The sequence below is a fragment of the Anomaloglossus baeobatrachus genome, chromosome 1, assembly GCF_048569485.1.
Source record: "Anomaloglossus baeobatrachus isolate aAnoBae1 chromosome 1, aAnoBae1.hap1, whole genome shotgun sequence".
NCBI classification, from domain to species: domain Eukaryota; kingdom Metazoa; phylum Chordata; class Amphibia; order Anura; family Aromobatidae; genus Anomaloglossus; species Anomaloglossus baeobatrachus.
In genome coordinates, this window is record NC_134353.1 from 406,794,093 (window position 1) to 406,814,993 (window position 20,901).

Genomic DNA, 20,901 nt, shown 5'->3' on the forward strand with positions numbered 1-20,901 from the left:
CACTCACTGCGAGTGGAAGAAAAGCGATTCCGACAGCTAAATAGGAAAGGGTTCTTTACAGTTAGAGCAGTCAGACTGTGGAATAACCTACCACAAGAGGTAGTTATGGCAGATACTATAACAGCTTTCAAAAAAGGGCTGGATGATTTCCAAAGTACACACAACATTGTTGGTTATAAATGACTTAGTGACCAAATGTAGGAAGGTTGAACTAGATGGACCTAGGTTTTTTTTCAACCTTAGTAACTATGTAACTATGTAAAACTATGTAACTATGTTGTGTGCGCAGTCACTAGGATTATGTGAATTAATGTAGAGTCAGCTTCACACTTCTCTGTGTTGGTGTAGTGGAAGGCTCTTTGCTTGGGCTACGAGTGGTTATGGGTTCGACTCTGTGTCAAGGCCCATGGACTTTGTATGGCTGCATGTAATTGCCTAGTCCAATGGACTGTGTTACCTATGAGTGCCGATTGGATTGATAGACCAGGTACTGTATTTTGCTTTTGTTTGGCCACGTTGTGTGCGCAGTCACTAGGATTATGTGAATTAATGTAGAATCAGTTTCCCACTTCTTTGTGTTGGTTTAGTGGTAGGCTCTTTGCATGGGCTGAGTGAAATTGTGGGTTTGATTCTGAGGCAAAGCCGCCATGGACGTAGTATGGCTGCATGTAATTGCTTAGTCAAATGGACTGTGTTGCCTATGAGTTTCCATTGGATTGATTGGCCTGGTGCTATCTTTTGCTTTTGTGTGGCAGTCACTAGGATTATGTGAATTAATGTAGAGTCAGTTTCCCACTTCTCTGTGTTGGTGTAGTGGTAGGCTCTTTGCTTGGGCTGCAAGAGGATGTGGGTTTGACTCTGAGGCAAGGCTCATGGACTTTGTATGGCTGCATGTAATTGTCTAGTCCAATGAACTGTGTTTCCTATGAGTTTCCAATGGATTGATAGACCAGGTACTGTGTTTGGCCATGTTGTGTGCGCAGTCACTAGGATTATGAGAATTATTGTAGAATCAGTTTACCACTTCTCTGTGTTGGTGTAGTGGTAGGCTCTAGGCTTTTGCTACGAGAGGTTGTGGGTTCGACTCTGATGCAAGGCCCATTTACTTTGTATGGCTGCATGTAATTGCCTAGTCCAATGGACTGTGTTACCTATGAGTTTCCAATGGATTGATAGACCAGGTACTGTCTTTTGCTTTTGTTTGGCCATGTTGTGAGTGCAGTCACTAGGATTATGTGAATTAATGAAAAATCAGTTTCCAACTTCACTGTGTTGGTGTAGTGGTAGGCTCCTTGTTTGGGCTGAGACAGATTGTGGGTTTGACTCTGAGGCAAGGCCCATGGACTTTGAATGGCTGCATGAAATTGCCTAATCCAATGAACTGTGTTACCTATGAGTTTCTGTTGGATTGATAGGCCAGGTACTTTGTTTGGCCATGTTGTGTGCGCAGTCACTAGGATTATGTGAATATATGTAGAGTCCATTCCCTGCTTCTCTGTGTTGGTGTAGTGGTAGGTTCTTTGCTTGGGCTGCGAGAGGTTGTGAGTTCGACTCTGAGGCAAGGCCCATGAACTTTGTATGGCAGCATGTAATTGCCTAGTCAAATGGACTGTGTTGCCTTTGAGTTTCCATTGGATTGATAGGCCAGGTTCTGTCTTTTGCTTTTGTTTGGCCATGTTGTGTGCGCAGTCAGTAGGATTATGTGAATAAATGTAGAAACAGTTTCCCACTTCTCTGTGTTGGTGTAGTGGTAGGCTCTTTGCTTGGGCCATGAGAGGTTTTAGGTTTGACTCTGAGGCAAGGCCCATGGACTTTGTATGGCTGCATGTAATTGCCTAGTCCAATGGACTGTGTTGCATATAAGTGTTCATTGGATTGATAGGCGAACTACTGTCTTTTGCTTTTGTTTGGCCATGTTGTTTGCGCAGTCACTAGGATTATGTGAATTAATGTAGAGTCAGTTTCCCACTTCTCTGTGTTGGTGTAGTGGCAGGCTCTTTGCTTTTGCTACGAGAGGTTGTGGGTTTGACTCTGAGGCAAGGCCAATGGAACTTGTATGGCTGCATGTAATTGCCTAGTCCAATGGACTGTGTTTCCTTTGAGTTTCCATTGGATTGATAGGCGAGGTACTGTCTTTTGCTTTTGTTTGGCCATGTTGTGTGTGCAGTCGGTAGGATTATGTGAATTAATGTAGAAACAGTTTCCCACTTCTCTGTGTTGGTGTAGTGGTAGGCTCTTTGTTTGGGCTGAGAGAGGTTGAGGGTTTGATTCTGAGGCAAGGCCCATGGACTTTGTATGGCTGCATGTAATTGCTTAATCCAATGGACTGTGTTGCCAATGAGTTTCCATTGGATTGATAGGCCAGGTACAGTCTTTTGCTTTTGTTTGGCCATATTGTGTGCACAGTTACTAGGATTATGTGAATTATTGTAAACCAGTTTCCCACTTCTCTGTGTTGGTGTAGTGGTAGGCTCTTTGCTTGGGCTATGAAAGGTTGTGGGTTCAACGCTGAGGCAAGGCCCATGGACTTTGTATGGCTGCATGTAATTTTCTAGTCCAATGGACTATGTTGCCTATGAGTTTCTATTGGATTGATAGGCCAGGTACTGTATTTTGCTTTCGTTTGGCCATGTTGTGTGCGCAGTCACTAGGATTATGTGAATTAATGTAGAGTCAGTTTCCCACTTCTCTGTGTTGGTGTAGTGGTAGGCACTTTGCTTGGGCTCCGAGAGATTGTGAGTTTGACTCTGAGGCAAGGCCCCTGGACTTTGTATGGCTGCATGTAATTGCATAGTCTAATGGACTGTGTTGCCTATGAGTTTCCATTGGATTGATAGGCCAGTTACTGTCTTTTGCTATCATTTGGCCATGTTGTGTGCGCAGTCACTAGGATTATGTGAATTAATGTAGTGTCAGTTTCACACGTCTCTGTGTTGGTGTAGTGGTAGCAACTTTGCTTGGGCTGCGAGAGGTTGTAAGTTCGACTCTGAGGAAAGGCACGTGGACTTTGTATGGCTGCATGAAATTGCCTAATCCTATGGACTGTGTTACCTATAATTTTTCATTGGATTGATAGGCAAGTTACTGTCTTTTGCTTTCGTTTGGCCATGTTGTGTGCGCAGTCACTAGGATTATGTGAATTAATGTAGAGTTAATTGCACACTTCTCTGTGTTGGTGTAGTGGTAGGCTCTTTGCTTGGGCTGTGAGAAGGTTGTGGGTTCGACTCTGAGGCAAGGCCCTTGGACTTTGTATGGCTGCATGTAATTTCCTAGTCCCAAGGACTATGTTGCCTATGAGTTTTCATTGGATTGATAGGCCATGTACTGTCTTTTGCTTTCGTTTGGCTATGTTGTGTGCGCAGTCACTAGGATTATGTGAATTAATGTAGAGTCAATTTCAAACTTCTCTGTGTTGGTGTAGTGGTAGGCTCTTTGCTAGCGCTGCGAGAGGTTGTGAGTTTGACTCTGAAGCAAGGCCCATGGACTTTGTATGGCTGCATGTAAATGCCTAGTCCAAGGGACTGTGTTACCTATGAGTTTCCATTGGATTGAAAGGCCAGGTACTGCCTTTTGGTTATGTTGTGTGCGCAGTCACCAGGATTATGTGAAGTAATGTAGAGTCAGTTTCCCACTACTCTGTGTTGGTGTAGTGGTAGGCTCTTTGCTTGGGCTCCGAGAGATTGTGAGTTTAGCTTTGTGATAAGGCCCATGGACTCTGTATGGCTGCATGCAATTGCCTGGTCCAATGAACTGTGTTGCCTATGAGATTCTATTGGATTGTTAGGCCAGGTACTGTATTCTGCTTTTGTTTGGCCATCTTGTGTGCGCAGTCACTAGGATTATGTGAATTAATGCAGTGCCAGTTTCACACTTCTCTGTGTTGGTGTAGTGGTAGGCTCTTTGCTTGGGCTACGAGAGGTTGTGGGTTCGACACTGAGGCAAGTCCCATGGACTTTGTATGCCTGCATGTAATTTCCTAGTCCAAAGGACTATGTTGCCTATGAGTTTTCATTGGATTAAAAGGCCATGTTCTGTCTTTTGCTTTCGTTTGGCCATGTGGTGTGCGCAGTCACTAGGATTATGTGAATTAATGTAGAGTCAGTTTCCCACTTCTCTGTGTTGGTGTAGTGGTAGGTTCTTTGCTTGGGCTGCAAGAGGTTGTGAGTTTGACTCTGAGGCAAGGCCTATGGACTTTGTGTGGCTGCATGTAGATGCCTAGTCCAATGGACTATATTACCTATGAATTTCCATTGGGTTGACTGGCCAGGTACTGTCGTTTGTTTTTGTTTGGCCATGTTGTGTGCGCAGTCACTAGGATTATGTGAATTAATGTAGAGTCCCTCTCCCACTTCTCTGTGTTGGTGTGGTGGTAGGCTCTTTGCTTTGGCTACGAGAGGATTTGGGTTAGATTCTGAGGCAAGGCCCATGGACTTTGTATGGCTGCATGTAATTGCCTAGTCTAATGGACTGTGTTGCCTATGAGTTTCCATTGGATTGATAAGCCAGGTACTGTCTTTTGCTTTCGTTTGGCCATGTTGTGTGCGCAGTCACTAGGATTATGTGAATTAATGTAGATTCAATCTGCCACTTCTTTGTGTTGGTGTAGTGGTAGGCTCTTTGCTTAGGCTGTGAGAGATTGTGGGTTCAAATCTGAGGCAAGGCCTATGGACTTTGTAAGGCTGCATGAAATTCCCTTGGCTAATGGACTGTGATACCTATGAGTTTCCATTGGATTGATAGGCCAGGTGTTGTCTTTTGCTTTTGTTTGGCCATACCACTCTATAATTAGGCGGACAGACAGGGTCATCTGTCGCCGAGACCATGAATGCCGAAGAGTGTGTTGTCTGCCGGGTGCTCGGGTTCGGCATATTGTGTATCGGATAGACAGATTGCTGGGTGGGGCTGGGGAAAACCCCGCGGTCATGGTGCACATTGGTACTAATGACAAAGTTAGAGGCAGGTGGAAGGTCCTTAAAAATGATTACAGGGAACTTGGAGAGAAGCTGAAGTCCAGGACCTCCAAGGTGGTGTTTTCAGAAATACTACTGGTGCCACGGGCGTCACTAGAAAGACAGCGGGAGCTTAGGGAGATAAACACGTGGCTTAGAAATTGGTGCAGGAAGGAAGGATTCGGGTTCATGGAGAACTGGGCTGACTTCTCAGTCGACTACAGGCTCTACGGTAGGGACGTGCTGCACCTCAATGGGGAAGGTGCAGCTGTGCTGAGGGAGAAAATGGTCAGACGGATGGAGGAGCTTTTAAACTAGGATCTGGGGGGAGGGAGGGTAGTGGAGCAAAAAAGGGGATAGTCAGAGCAGATAGAGACAGTGAGATGGTAGGGGTCAATGAAGGATTAGGGGGACATGCAAGGAACGTAGGGAGGCTAGGAGTAATAAAGGTGTTAATAGGATTAAATCTGTCTTTACCATGGCTGTATATGTACAAATTATTTATTGCTATTTATATGTTACGTTTCCTCCTTGCTCCAGGATTGTTTACCTTTATTAATGCAGCCTTTTTTACTTCATGATATTACCAGCGGGTTCTAATGTTGAATAATATTTGATACTGCACAATCTGTTGTGTTTATATTGTTGGATTCCCCCCTTTTTTTGCACACATATTGGTATTTTGGTGTTACACTTTGGGCTTGGCACCGCCAAGTGGATGTTTTTGTCTTCATGTCAGTTTTAAATGTTTTTAACATGTCTTATTTGTGTACTTAATAAAGGGTTTTTTGATATTTACTTTCATTCAGTGTGCCCCTGATTTCCTGTGCAGAATCTTTTCTCCTTTGTATATTGCTTCCCTTTTCTGCACCAGGGTGCACCTCTTCCTGACCTTGTATCTATTGTAGTGGTGCGCTCCGCCCCCTTGTCTTTCCAGTCGTTTCCTCTCTGTTCCCCACATGGGGTTACAGTTCTGGAGCAGCACACCGTTTTATTATAAACGTCTATTTTGAATTACCTGTTGAATATTGTCACCAATACATGTGTTTGGTGACTCACCTGCTTGTGTTACAGCATCGTACTGTGGTTTGTGTTGGGCCTTTTCCATCAGCATGGATTGGGACTCACGTGAGGCGACGTGGCAGCAGCACTCCGACAACGTCTTCTCTTCTGTACCCCCGGCCAAGGTTTCTGACGAGTTTTCTCTTCTTACGTCAGATTTGACATCAGCTCATAAAACTGGCATACGTCTATGGTGGAACATACGCAGCCTTGAGGAATACCTCAAGGCTGGTATTGTTCCACGCGGCCTCCGCATTAACATCTTTCCTGCCTGGGAACCCTCCATTGCATTCCAGGATACCTGGGAACAGGGACTCCTTCGTTGTTCCAACGTACTTATAAACATGTTGCTTGAACATGACAGAGTATTATTGGCTACTACAAAGACCAACATTAAGGACCTTGAGTCCAAAATGGCCAAACTTGAGGACCGCTCACAGGTCATCTCATTTCAGTCCAGACTTAAAGAACAGATGGACAAATATGAGAAAGAAATTGTGGATAGGAAATGCGGGAAGTTCCAGCGCGACAGGGCTGATTTTGACAATAAGGTGGCCTTTAGATGGAGGCACAGAGGCAACTCCCGAGGTCACAACACTAATCGTTCCTACAGGAATGCCACCAACACCTTTCCCTCGGCACAGGAAAATAGTTCCAGTGATTTTTTATCCACCAGCAGCGACCCCGACGTAGGGTCAGAAGAGGTGGCCGCAAGGGGCAAAACCGTAAGAAAACAAAGTTACAAGAACCGCCAATTACCTTTCAGGAAGACGAGGTACCGATTTTAAGTGGGGACAACAACATTCCGAGTGTGGATGTGGACATTCAGGTAAGAGACTCTTTGCAGATTATTAACCTGTCCACCTATGACTTATCCCCACAAGAGATTTCAGTGTTGGAAAGAGGACTCACCTTTTCACCTACACACTCACTTGACAAATTTTCTCTAATCAAAGATCTCTATCTCTTTTGCCGAAACCTCGTCTTCCAGGTTATTTACAGGCGACCTCAAATTATGGACCAGTTAGCACCCGATGAACAACAAACCTTTCAGGATCTACTGGACCTACTGGATGAAAACTCGGACGAACCAGGTAGGAAACGTTTCCCACTCAAAAATAAATCTATCACCACCCCTTCATTTGCCCTGGTACCTGCCATCAAAATTTTCTTTGAGTTGGCCAGAGCAGACATGACCAAATTAACATCTCGATCTCCCAGGGCACCCAACCTGTCCACCCAGGAAAGACTGGCCATTTCAAAATTAAAGAACAACAGTGATTTTCTTATTAAAGAAGCCGATAAAGGTGGGAACGTGGTGCTCTGGCCCACTGATATGTATCTCGAAGAAGCTCATAGGCAGCTCAACAACACTTCGTTTTATATCAAACTTCCATCCGATCCTACAAAGGTGTTTACTTCAAAACTCCATCACCTTCTCCACTCTGCCCAACGTCTAGGTGTCATTTCTGACAAGGAGAAGAAATATATGTGGGTTACTGACCCCATTGTTCCCACCTTTTACTTACTGCCTAAAGTCCACAAATCTACCTCCAGGCCCCCTGGCCGACCCATTGTGGCAAGCATAGGGAGCCTGTGTGAGAGAGCTAGCACCTATGTGGACTTCTTTCTACAATCTCTTGTCAGTAAGCTTCCCTCTTTCATTCAGGACACCATGAATTTTGTTCAAATTTGCAGAGGTATCACACTCCCCCCCGGTGCCCTCCTGGTAACATGCGACGTTGAATCGCTATACACCAGTATCCGGCACCCAGATGGCATGCATGCGGTCACATATTTTTTGGACTTACAACTCCGCTCTGACCGTATGCATGATTCCTTCCTGATTGACCTTCTCGACTTTGTCCTATGTCATAATTATTTTATTTTTGACAGGACATATTACAGACAGGTCTCGGGAGTGGCGATGGGTGCTCGTTGTGCGCCTTCCTTCGCCAACCTTTTTTTAGGTTGGTGGGAGTCAACCATCGTCTTCCAATCCCAGGCGTTTAAAGAACACGTCCCTCATTGGCATCGTTATATTGATGACATTTTCTTTATATGGGACGGCCTGGAGGAGGAATGCTGTGCTTTTATTTCCAGCTTGAATGTTAACAACCTTAATATCTTCCTTTCCCATCATATCTCATCCACAGCGGTGAATTTTTTGGACCTGGAGATCTCTATCAAGGATGACGGCCTCTCTACAACTCTGTATAGGAAGGCCACAGCTACCAATAGCCTGCTCCATTTTACAAGCTTCCATCCGCGACACATTAGATCTGGTATACCTACTGGACAATTTCTCCGAATCAGACGTAATTGTAGCGAAGATGGCGACTTCAGTAAACAGGCTCTCAATCTTACCTCCAGGTTTCTGGATCGTGGCTACCCTAAGAAGACAATCTCTCAGGCGTACCAAAGGGCTAGAAGTGAAACACAAGCATCTCTCGTTATACCCAAACCGAAGTTGAAGGACAGGCATGTCAGATTTATAACCACATTTAACGACGAATGGAAACAGGTGAGAAATATTCTACAAAGACACTGGCCTATTCTTACCACAGATACACAGACCTCGTCGGTGGTTTCTCCACAACCTTTAATTACTGCACGTCGGGCACCCAACCTCAGGGATCTCCTGACTTGCAGCCATTTTGTTAGACCCACGACCAAACTGCATCGTGGTGTCATTCTTAAGGGCTCCTTTCCATGTGGCGAATGCAACATTTGTGGCTTTGTGAGGGCCACCCATAATGTTTTTTACAATCCACAGGACTCTACAAATCATCATATTAAGGCCTATATCAATTGCAAGACCAAGAATGTTATATATGGTATCATATGCCCGTGTGACAAAGTGTATGTGGGCCAGACCACGCAGGAGCTCAGGAAGAGGATTCAGAAACACATCTCGACAATCAATCTGGCTGCCTCGGATTCCTTAAAAGGTAAATCCATCACTCCATTGGCAGCACATTTTTTACAACAACATCATGGTAGCCCACGTGGTCTTCATGTATATGGGCTACAAAAATGTAGCACCAATGCCAGAGGGGGCACGTGCACTAAATGGCTCCTTCAAAACGAATCCAGATGGATTTTTAAATTAAACTCCATGGCTCCATCAGGGTTGAATGAGGAACTCCTTTTCACTGGTTTTCTTGGTTGACTTATATATTTTTTTATTCTAATATAATATAATATGGTATATATATATATATATATATATATATATTATATATATTATTATACCATTTTTGTCATACCATTTATTCTTCTTTTCTCCTCTCCCCTTCCTAATAGGTACACCTCCGTCAAAATATCCTTTTGCAATTCTGTAGGTTCCTTTAACTCTCAGGACCATCACCCAAGCTGAGCATTGGACTCTGGCTCATCCAATTTACGCTCATGTGCTCTGGCGTCGTCTTGAACGTGGCATCTTACCAGCTCGCCAAACATCCCTCTGCAATCCTGTAGGTTTCTTCAACTCTCAGGACCACCACCCAAGTTGAGCATTGAACCCTGGCTCATCCTACTTACGCCCATGTGCTCTGGCTTCGTCTTGAATGTGGCATCTTACCAGCTCGTCAAACATCTCTCTGTAATCCTGTAGGTTTCTCCAACTTTCAGGACCACCACCCAAGTCGAGCATTGGACCCTGGCTCATCCAACTCACGCTCATGTGCTCTGACTTCGTCTTGAACGTGACATCTTACCAGCTCGCCAAACATCTCTCTGTAATCCTGTAGGTTTCTTCAACTCTCAGGACCACCACCCAAGTCGAGCATTGGACTCTGGCTCATCCAACTTATGCTCATGTGCTCTGGCTTCGTCTTGAACGTGGCATCTTACCAGCTCACCAAACATCCCTCTGTAATCCTGTAGGTTTCTTCAACTTTCAGGATCACTACCTTAGTTGAGTACTGGACTCTGGTTCATCTAATTTATGCCCGTGTGCTCTGGAGCTTCTTATTACTGTTATATTATCTTTCTTGCCCTCTTGACATTTGCGTCTATTTTTTCGCTAATATATAACCTGGTTGTTTATTTGCCAGCTATTCTTAGCTGTTATAGTATACCTGTCTTCATGTTATTCTTGTGCAGTATCAAATATATCATTATCTATATTAAGGGTATTATGTTCCAACTGCGGCGCACTGGGTTATCGCCCACTACTGAATAGTTACTCTTTCTATTTACACTGCTTGCACACTTGACTTTTTTGTGTGTATGTGGGTATATGAGCGTCTGCTTGTATTCTCTGTACCCTTGCCCTAATCCTTTGTCACGTCATGCATGACGGATAATTCAGCTATGCTGAATCATCATGGAACTTACATCGTTTATGTTTGGTCCATTATGCTTAGGGCATTATTTGATATATCATGATTGCTGCTTTGGTGATCTGCTATCCACGCCATGTTTTTGGGCTTGATTAGCAATTTACAAATTTTTTTCCACTTGAGTATATATACCTGTACTACCTTGTACTCAGGTTTTTACATACTCATGACGTCCGTATACCATTGCACGTGTTATGACCTGCTTGTTGCTCAGCGACTCGTAATTTTTGTTATATTCATTTTAGTTCTATAATAAATTCCCTAGGTAAGTTATATTGCGTGCGCATGTTTTATGCATTGGATTTTGGAGGTCTCTGAAATATCCTCCTGCCCATGCATTCTGCTTCCCTATTTACTTTGGTTACAGTGTTGGCAGGGCCACACTCTCATGATTCCTTGACACATGCATATCAACAAAATCCTTGTATACTCTTATGTTATTGCTGTTATATGAGGGTTTATCCATTTACATTCTCCTCATATGAATATATTCTCGATGCAAAACATTGTTTGTGTGGGTCCACACTGCTGGCACATTACTACTTACATATACACACAAATACCATTGTCTCATTCTGATTTTGCAGTTCCTTGACACCCTTATCTATTGTCATGCTTATTGACATTACTCTCTAGCTGTGATGTGTCTTTACAATTAGCGTTAATTACCATATATGCACGCTCCACCACTGGCTGTGTTCTGTGATCTAACTCGGTAGATCACTTGCATTTGTGCATCGCGCTAATAATGCCATGTGGGTTTTGTTTACATACTTCCTGCATGCGCGCCCTCTATGCCTTTGCTTCCAGCAGTCTTTTGATCTCCCTGCCGCCCCGTCCCTGTGTACTGCGCAGGTGCGCACACCATATTACTCCAACTATGCCTGCTTCGCTGCCTCACCTGTAGCCTGCTGATTTACACATCCTCCTGCCGTTCCATACTGCGCAGACGCCTACATGGCATTATACAGCGCCTGCCACATGTGCTGCTGCACAGGTGTGTGTATTTATCTACTTTGTTTGTGCATATATATACTCCCTTGTTTGGTACTTGTCTCACTTTCCCTGATGAAGCCGCTCCGGCGGCGATACGCGTCGGGCCAGCCACTTTGAGCGGCACATCCCGCCTCGCCCCACCTCATACCATGTGTGCTTAATTACCCTACCCCTGGTGATTTCTCTGCTGACATTTTTTTCATCTTGTCTCTTTCCTGCCGTGTTCTGGCATTCAATCTACCATTGTGTAGCCTTGGAGCTCTCTCCCATATAGGTTCGTAATAATTTGTTCATGCCCTCTCACACTGGGCTTCTGTATTTATGCCATAGCGCTTCATTATTTGCCATCCTTTGGGGCATATGCTCTGATACTTATTGTTGTCATTGTGACACTATATTTATTCACTGGTCTTCCTAGAGCATCTGTCTTTACCATGGCTGTATATGTACAAATTATTTATTGCTATTTATATGTTACGTTTCCTCCTTGCTCCAGGATTGTTTACCTTTATTAATGCAGCCTTTTTTACTTCATGATATTACCAGCGGGTTCTAATGTTGAATAATATTTGATACTGCAAAATCTGTTGTGTTTATATTGTTGGATTCCCCCCTTTTTTTGCACACATATTGGTATTTTGGTGTTACACTTTGGGCTTGGCACCGCCAAGTGGATGTTTTTGTCTTCATGTCAGTTTTAAATGTTTTTAACATGTCTTATTTGTGTACTTAATAAAGGGTTTTTTGATATTTACTTTCATTCAGTGTGCCCCTGATTTCCTGTGCAGAATCTTTTCTCCTTTGTATATTGCTTCCCTTTTCTGCACCAGGGTGCACCTCTTCCTGACCTTGTATCTATTGTAGTGGTGCGCTCCGCCCCCTTGTCTTTCCAGTCTTAATAGGATTAAATGTCTACCGGCAAATGCAAGAAGTCTTGCAAACAAAATGAATGACTCTTATGTTAACCATGGATTATGATGTGGTGGGCATTACGGAAACCGGCTGGATGAAAGCCATGACTGGGTGACAAACATACAGGGTTATAGTACATTTAGGAGGGACAGGAAAGACAAAAAAGGTGCTGGGGTGTGTATATTTATCAAATCTAACTTTAAACCTGTGTTGAATGATGACATTGGGGGGAACTGCAACAATGTAGAGTCAGTATGGGTAAATGTACAAGGGGAGGAGAATAATGGAAAAATGCTAATTGGAGTTTGCTATAAGCCTCCTAACATACTTGAACAAATAGAGGGTGAAATACTGGAACAAATTGAAAAGGCAGCTAATAATAATAATAATCGGGTTCTTATTATGGGGGATTTCAACTATCCAGACATACAGTGGGACATAGAATCTTCTGGTTGTGCTAAAAGCTGTAAATTCTTATCTACCATTCAAGACCATTTCCTCTCTCAGATGGTAGATGAACCGACGAGGGGAGATAATTTGCTAGATTTGGTCCTGTCAAATAGACCGGATTTAATTTCAGATCTACAGGTCCGGGAGCACTTGGGCACCAGCGATCATAATATGGTAAGCTTCAAAGTAATATTCAATAGAACATTTCAAAGGGGAAATGCTAAAACCTGGAATTTTAGGATAGCTGATTTCAATAAATTAAGGGAAGAGCTTAAATGTGTAGATTGGGACAGTCATGGTAACTGGGGATACTGAACATAAATGGGGAAAGTTTAAGGATATATTGCTAGAGTCCTGTAAAAAACTTATACCCTCTGGTAATAAAAAGTCCCGGAATAAAAAGAAACCACTATGGATAAATAAGACTGTACAAAGTATAATAAAACAAAAACAAAGGGCGTTTAAAATCTTGAAGGCTGAGAATACAGAAATAGCATTGCAGGAGTATAAAGATATCAATAGGCAATGCAAAAAAGAAATCAAACAAGCAAAACTAGCTACTGAAAAAAAAATCGCCAATGACATTAAAATAAATCCCAAAATCTTTTATAAATACATTAATGCCAAAAGGAAAACAAAGGATAGTATTGGCCCCTTAAAATATAATAACAAGTTAGTTATAGAGGACAAACAAAAGACTGAGATATTAAATAGGCATTTCTCATCTGTGTTCACCAAGGAACTGACTGTACCAGGCATCATTCAACAAGTGAAAAATCAAAGTTCACCACCCGATATAATTAATTTAACACAAGAAGAAGTACGCCTACGTCTGAGTAAATTAAACATTGACAAATCCCCAGGGCCAGATGGCATTCATCCACGAATATTGAGGGAATTGAGCTCCGTAATTGACAGACCGCTGTATCTCATCTTTTTAGACTCGCTTTTAACAGGGTTGGTGCCTCAGGATTGGAGGATTGCTGATGTGGTACCGATATTTAAGAAAGGTAAGAGGGTAGATCTAGGCAACTACCGTCCAGTAATCCTGACATCAGTAGTATGCAAAGTTTTTGAGGGCATTTTAAGGGATGACATGCAAAAATATGTTGCAGAAAATAATATAATAACTGACAGACAGCATGGATTCATGAAAGATAAGTCGTGTCTAACCAACCTGTTGGGGTTCTATGAGGGGGTAAGTGCAAACCTGGATATTGGTAATGCAGCTGATGTGATTTATTTGGACTTTGCAAAGGCATTTGATACTGTACCACATAATAGGCTTATACTAAAGCTCCAGAAGCAAGGACTGGGGGAAACTATATGCAACTGGGTAAGGAACTGGCTAAAAGATAGGAAACAAAGAGTAGTCATAAATGGAACATTCTCTAAATGGGCCATAGTCAGCAGTGGGGTGCTGCAGGGATCTGTGCTAGGACCAATTCTTTTTAATCTCTTTATTAATGACCTTGTGGATGGGATTGATAGTAAAGTGACAGTCTTTGCTGATGACACCAAACTATGTAGGATATTAAAAACTGACCTTGGGGGGGCGGAGCTAGCCGATGGCACACTGAGACGCTGGAAGAAGGAGCTCCCACATACCCGCGGTGAATTCTCACACTTCAAAGGCACTCACCGGGTCCAGGATCAGTAATGGCACGCAGGAGAGGACGGGCGACGAGTGTGCAGACTCCAGAGGGGGAAGGTACAGATATCGCCCGCTTTTTCGGGACCTCAGCCTCCCAGCCTGACACCTCTGCTCTCTCCAACATGGCGCCGGCAGACACTGAGGCAGGAGATAACGCTCAGCAAACATGCAAGGGAGCGACCTCACTGCCTCCTCACATAACAGCAGCCAGCTCAGCCATAAACATAGATAAGGCACAGCAGGACACCACAGAAGGGAGTGTTGAAAACCCCCTGTCCCAGCCACAAAATCGACTCCCAGGTGAACTGCAGGCAGAGCAGGGCCCCAGCTCTGTGATACAGCAGACCCCAGCAGCCATGGGAAGCAGATCTGTGACACCCGGAGAGGAGCCTGTAATACCACAACAACAGCACACATCACCTGTAGAACAAAGACTCCCCACCTCCAACACCTCCACCCGCAGAAACAAGGGAGAGAAGAATAAATCAGACCAGACACAGGAACAAGAAGAAGATTGGGATTGGAAAGCACATATCAGATCAATTCCAACCAGGCAGGAAATGGACTCTTTGCTGGGGAAACTGAGGGAATCCCATAAGCAAGACATGGCCTCTATAAAATCAGAGATCAAACAAATTGGCCAGCGTGTAGCAGCTACAGAAGAGGTGCAGGAACAGATATTTTCCCATATAGAATCACATCAACAAGTCCTATCAGAGCACACGGCCCAGATACAGGACATTCTGACCCACTTAGACGATATTGAAAACCGACATCGCCGTAATAACTTAAGGATTAGAGGCCTCACAGAAGCAGTGGCACCACCACAGCTAGATGAATGGGCACAAAAATTCTTTACCCGTCTCCTCCAACGCGACCCAGAACAACGCATAGAACTCGACCGCATCCACAGATCCCTAGGCCCCAAATCTCCTGATCCGGCCAGACCAAGAGATGTGATATGTCGGGTCCACTTCTATAAAGAAAAGGAGGCCATACTACAAAGATGCAGAGAGAAAGGAGCGGGTACATATAAAGGGACACCTCTGATTGTCCTACCAGACCTAGCACGGAGGACACTGCAACTACGCAAAGCCTTAAGACCACTACTCCAATCCCTCAAAGATAAGGATGTTCCATATCGCAGGGATATCCGTTCCAGCTCACAGCAAAGAAAAATGGGAAGTCGGCGGTCTTCCGGTCCTTGGGAGACCTCCCCGACTTCCTAGGGACTTTTGAACTGCCTATGATCAGCCTGCCAGATTGGCCAACCCTGGGAGGCCCTGCACCCTTGCCACCAAGAGAGCACTGGCGACAAGTCCAGAACAGAAGGGGTGGAGGATTCCCCCGGGATATACACCGCTGAACATCGCTGACCATCCAAAGAAAAGGACAAAACTTCTTGGAAAACCAGGAGGCGAGATATAAATTGATTGTATTGGACTGCTTACCAGTTTATAAAGCGTCATGTATCAGTATCCTCTCTCCTCACGCTTACTTTCCTACTCCCCCCCCCTTTTTTTTTTCCTTTCTTTCTCTCTCTCTCTCCCTACTCCCCTCCACTCGCCCCCTCTCCCCTCCCCCTATACCTCTTCCTTCGTATCATACCCACCTTGCGTCTTCCTCTTCACACACCTTTTATGAGCGCGCTACTTCCTACAAACTAACTCTACTCAACCCATCTTCCCCTCCCCTGCACACATACTGACGAAGGACACATGCCCTACACTAATTTCTACCCCCTTCCTCTCCCCCCCTCTTAGACATGCTCTCTACATACACCCCTCCATACGCCTCCTACACTCCATCCTCCCACTTCACCCCACGTCCTCCCCCCTGGTCCTTTGCCCTACACCACTTCATATTTTATTTTTTATTTATTTATTTATTTATTTTTTTTATTGTCTCACTCAATCTGTTGCTCCCCCCCCTCCTTTCCTCATTCCTGCCCCTTTCATTCTTTACATCTGGATCTGATACTGAGCTCTGGTTTAATGGCATTTTATATTGAGTTGATAGCCTCGTGTTCTACTCCCGATGTGCGATCCATACCCAAAACACACCAAGTAATTGGGGGTGTGGGGGAGGGGAATGGAAAAGTGATTAATCACTACTAGACTGTATACGTTGATTGTTATTCATATTACTTGTGGGCGTTCGCCGCGGAGGGGAGTTCCTGAAAGACCGTAGGCTTTCCCGCACCTCTATTAGGGACGTGGCAGAGTGCCACATTAGACAATAGTCTACCAGTAGATACTTAAGATCAGTAGGTAGAAGTTGTGGGTTTGACTCTGAGGCAAAGCCCATGGACGTTGTATGGCTGCATGTAATTGCTTAGTCCAATGGACTGTGTTGCCTTTGAGCTTCCATTGGATTGCTATCTTTTGCTTTTGTGTGGCTTTCACTAGGATTATGTGAATTAATGTAGAGTCAGTTTCCCAATTCTCTGTGTTGGTGTAGTGGTAGGCTCTTTGCTTGGGCTGCGAGAGGATGTGGGTTTGACTCTGAGGCAAGGCTCATGGACTTTGTATGGCTGCATGTAATTGTCTAGACCAATGGACTGAGTTTCCAATGAGTGCCCATTGGATTGATAGACCATGTACTGTCTTTTGCTTTTTTTTGGCCATGTTGTGTGTGCAGTCACTAGGATTATGTGAATTAATGTAGAATCAGTTTCCCACTTCTCTGTGTTGGTGTAGTGGTAGGCTGTTGGTTTGGGCTGAGAGAGTTTGTGGGTTTGACTCTGAGGCAAGGCCCATGGACTTTGTATGGCTGCATGTAATTGCTTAGTCCAATGGACTGTGTTGCCAATGAGTTTCAATTGGATTGATAGGCCAGGTACAGTCTCTAGCTTTTGTTTGGCCATGTTGTGTGCGCAGTCAGTAGGGTTATGTGAATTATTGTAGAATCAGTTTCCCACTTCTCTGTGTTGGTATAGTGGTAGGCTCTTTGCTTGGGCAACGAGAGGTTGTGGGTTTGACTCTGAGGCAAGGCCCATGGACTTTGTATGGCTGCATGTAATTGTCTAGTCTGATGCACTGTGTTGCCTATGAGTTTCCATTGGATTGATGGGCCAGATACTGTCTTTTGCTTTTGTTTGGCCATGTTGTGTGCGCAGTCACTAGGATTATGTGAATTAATGTCTTTTCTAGTGATGAGCGAGTACTAAAAAGCTCGGGTGCTCGAGGCTCGGGCCGAGCATCCCAAGATACTCGTGTACTCGGCCCGAGCACCGAGCCCAATGTTATCCTATGGGAGACCCGAGTACTTTTGTGAAATGACCACCAGCAGCATGTAGAAACCCTAAAAATGGCACAAAAGTCTCAGAAGAGTGCTCAAATGACATGGCAACAGCATGGGGAAGACCCCTTGAAGCATTTATCACTCAAAAGTCACAGCTGTGAACAATTTTGTCCGCGTTTTACGCCATTTTTACGGACTCACCAGAAAACCTTCCAAAATGACACCAAAATGAATTTTCATTGCGGAAATGTTAAGGGCACATACCCAATAGTGAGATAGAGCTAATGTATGTTACTTTTTGAGATCAATACATGAAAGATTTTACGTAAAACATTGTGTGGCACTCCGATGTCCCTGAGAAGAGACGTACATAAAGGCTTCTGAGTCTAATGTGCCCATTTTGAGGAAGTGAGTCTTTGTAGTATTTTCCTTTGCCAGGGCAGTCCAAAATTGGTAGGTTCACCAATGCTCCTGCATACAGACGTGCATGATGGCCTGTAAACCTGAAGTGCCCATTGTCAGGAAGTGGGTGTATTATAGTATAGCCCTTAGGCAGGGCAGCCAAAAATTGGGAGGCTCCACGTTGTCCCTGGATAGAGACGTGCATGATGGCCTGTAAACCTGAAGTGCCCATTGTCAGGAAGTGGGTGTATTATAGTATAGCACTTAGGCAGGGCAGCCAAAAATTGGGAGGCTCCACGTTGTCCCTGGATAGAGACGTGCATGAGGGCCTGTAAACCTGAAGTGCCCATTGTAAGGAAGTGGGTCTATTGTAGTATAGCCCTTTGGCAGGGCAGCCAAAAATTGGGAGGCTCCACGTTGTCCCTGGATAGAGACGTGCATGAGGGCCTGTAAACCTGAAGTGCCCATTGTAAGGAAGTGGGTCTATTGTAGTATAGCCCTTTGGCAGGGCAGCCAAAAATTGGGAGGCTCCACGTTGTCCCTTGATAGAGACGTGCATGAGGGCCTGTAAACCTGAAGTGCCCATTGTAAGGAAGTGGGTCTATTGTAGTATAGCCCTTTGGCAGGGCAGCCAAAAATTGGGAGGCTCCACGTTGTCCCTGGATAGAGACGTGCATGAGGGCCTGTAAACCTGAAGTGCTCATTGTAAGGAAGTGGGTCTATTGTAGTATAGCCCTTTGGCAGGGCAGCCAAAAATTGGGAGGCTCCACGTTGTCCCTGGATAGAGACGTGCATGAGGGCCTGTAAACCTGAAGTGCCCATTGTAAGGAAGTGGGTCTATTGTAGTATAGCCCTTTGGCAGGGCAGCCAAAAATTGGGAGGCTCCACGTTGTCCCTGGATAGAGACGTGCATGAGGGCCTGTAAACCTGAAGTGCCCATTGTAAGGAAGTGGGTCTATTGTAGTATAGCCCTTTGGCAGGGCAGCCAAAAATTGGGAGGCTCCACGTTGTCCCTGGATAGAGACCTGTTAGGTTCTTAGTGCCTCCGTGCTTGCATTTAAAAACCGCACGTGTGTGCCTGTTGGTGGCAGCTTTCCGCTGCACTTGTGTGCGTTTTGCAAAAACTTGAATATAACGCACAAGTCTAGTAAATACACATCAGCACAGCATTGCAAAATGCGCAAGGGCGTTGTCAACGAACAAGGAAGTGGACGTGATGGTGGTGCAGGCAGAGACCGAGGTCGTGTGCAAGCTCTAATTTCGCCACAACAAAGGGCCACATCTAGTCGCTCGCACGTCCTGTCCCAAATTCTTGGGGACCGCAGCAGTACACCGCTCTTGAACCAAGACCAGTGTCAACAGGTTGTTAGTTGGATAGCGGATAATGCTTCCAGTCAGATTGGCACCACCACAAACAGTCTGTCTTCCACACGGTCAAGTGTCAGTAGCCGTGATACTGCACCGCACATTTCAGAACCTGATCCTCCTTCCTACCACCAGGCCGAGTACACGTCCACGGACATTACTGATCCCACACTTGGACACTCGGAAGAGCTGTTCGTTCACGTTTCCATTCACACATTCTGGCCTCTCGCCAGCTCCTGTTGAAGTGGGCCATGACGAGATTGTATGTACAGATGCCCAAATATTTGAGCAGCCACGTTCTCACGAAGTTGGCAACGTGTCTCAACAAGGGGTGGACGATGATGAGACACAATTGTCAGGAAGTCAGGAGGAGGAGCAGGGTGCGGAAGAGGAAGACGACGTGGTGGATGATCCAGTAACTGACCCAACCTGGCAGGAGGCTATGCAGAGCGAGGACAGCAGTGCACAGGGGGAGGGAGGCGTAGCATCCCAACAGGCAGTAAGAAGCACAATTATATAACGCACAAGTCTAGTGAATACACGTCAGCACAGCATTGCAAAATGCGCAAGGGCGTTGGCAAGGAACAAGGAAGTGGACGTGATGGTGGTGCAGGCAGAGGCCGAGGTCGTGGGCAAGCTCTAATTTCGCCACAACAAAGGGCCACATCTAGTCGCTCGCACGTCCTGTCCCAAATTCTTGGGGACCGCAGCAGTACACCGCTCTTGAACCAAGACCAGTGTCAACAGGTTGTTAGTTGGATAGCGGATAATGCTTCCAGTCAGATTGGCACCACCACAAACAGTCTGTCTTCCACACGGTCAAGTGTCAGTAGCCGTGATACTGCACCGCACATTTCAGAACCTGATCCTCCTTCCTACCACAAGGCGGAGTACACGTCCTCGGACATTAATGATCCCACACTTGGACACTCGGAAGAGCTGTTCACGTTTCAATTCGCACATTCTGGCCTCTCGCCAGCTCATGTTGAAGTGGGTCATGAGGAGATCGTATGTACAGATGCCCAAATATTTGAGCAGCCACGTTCTCACGAAGTTGGCAACGTGTCTCAACAAGGGGTGGACGATGATGAGACACAATTGTCAGGAAGTCAGGAGGAGGAGCAGGGTGCGGAAGAGGAAGACGACGTGGTGGATGATCCAGTAACTGACCCAACCTGGCAGGAGGCTATGCAGAGCGAGGACAGCAGTGCACAGGGGGAGGGAGGCGTAGCATCCCAACAGGCAGTAAGAAGCAGGGTGGTGGCCCCAGGCAGACGTCAGGCAACTGTTCCCCGGAACAACACGACACAAGGTGCCTGTACAAATGTTAGGTCTTCCCGAGTCTGGCAGTTTTTTAAGTTGGCTCCAGATGATTCTAAAAAGGCCATTTGCAACACCTGCCGTGCCAGCATCAGCAGGGGTACCAAAACTAGCAGCCTGACCACCACCAGCATGATCAGGCACATGTCAGCCAAGCACCCGACTTTGTGGGATGTACAACAGAGTCGAGGAGCAGTGCTTG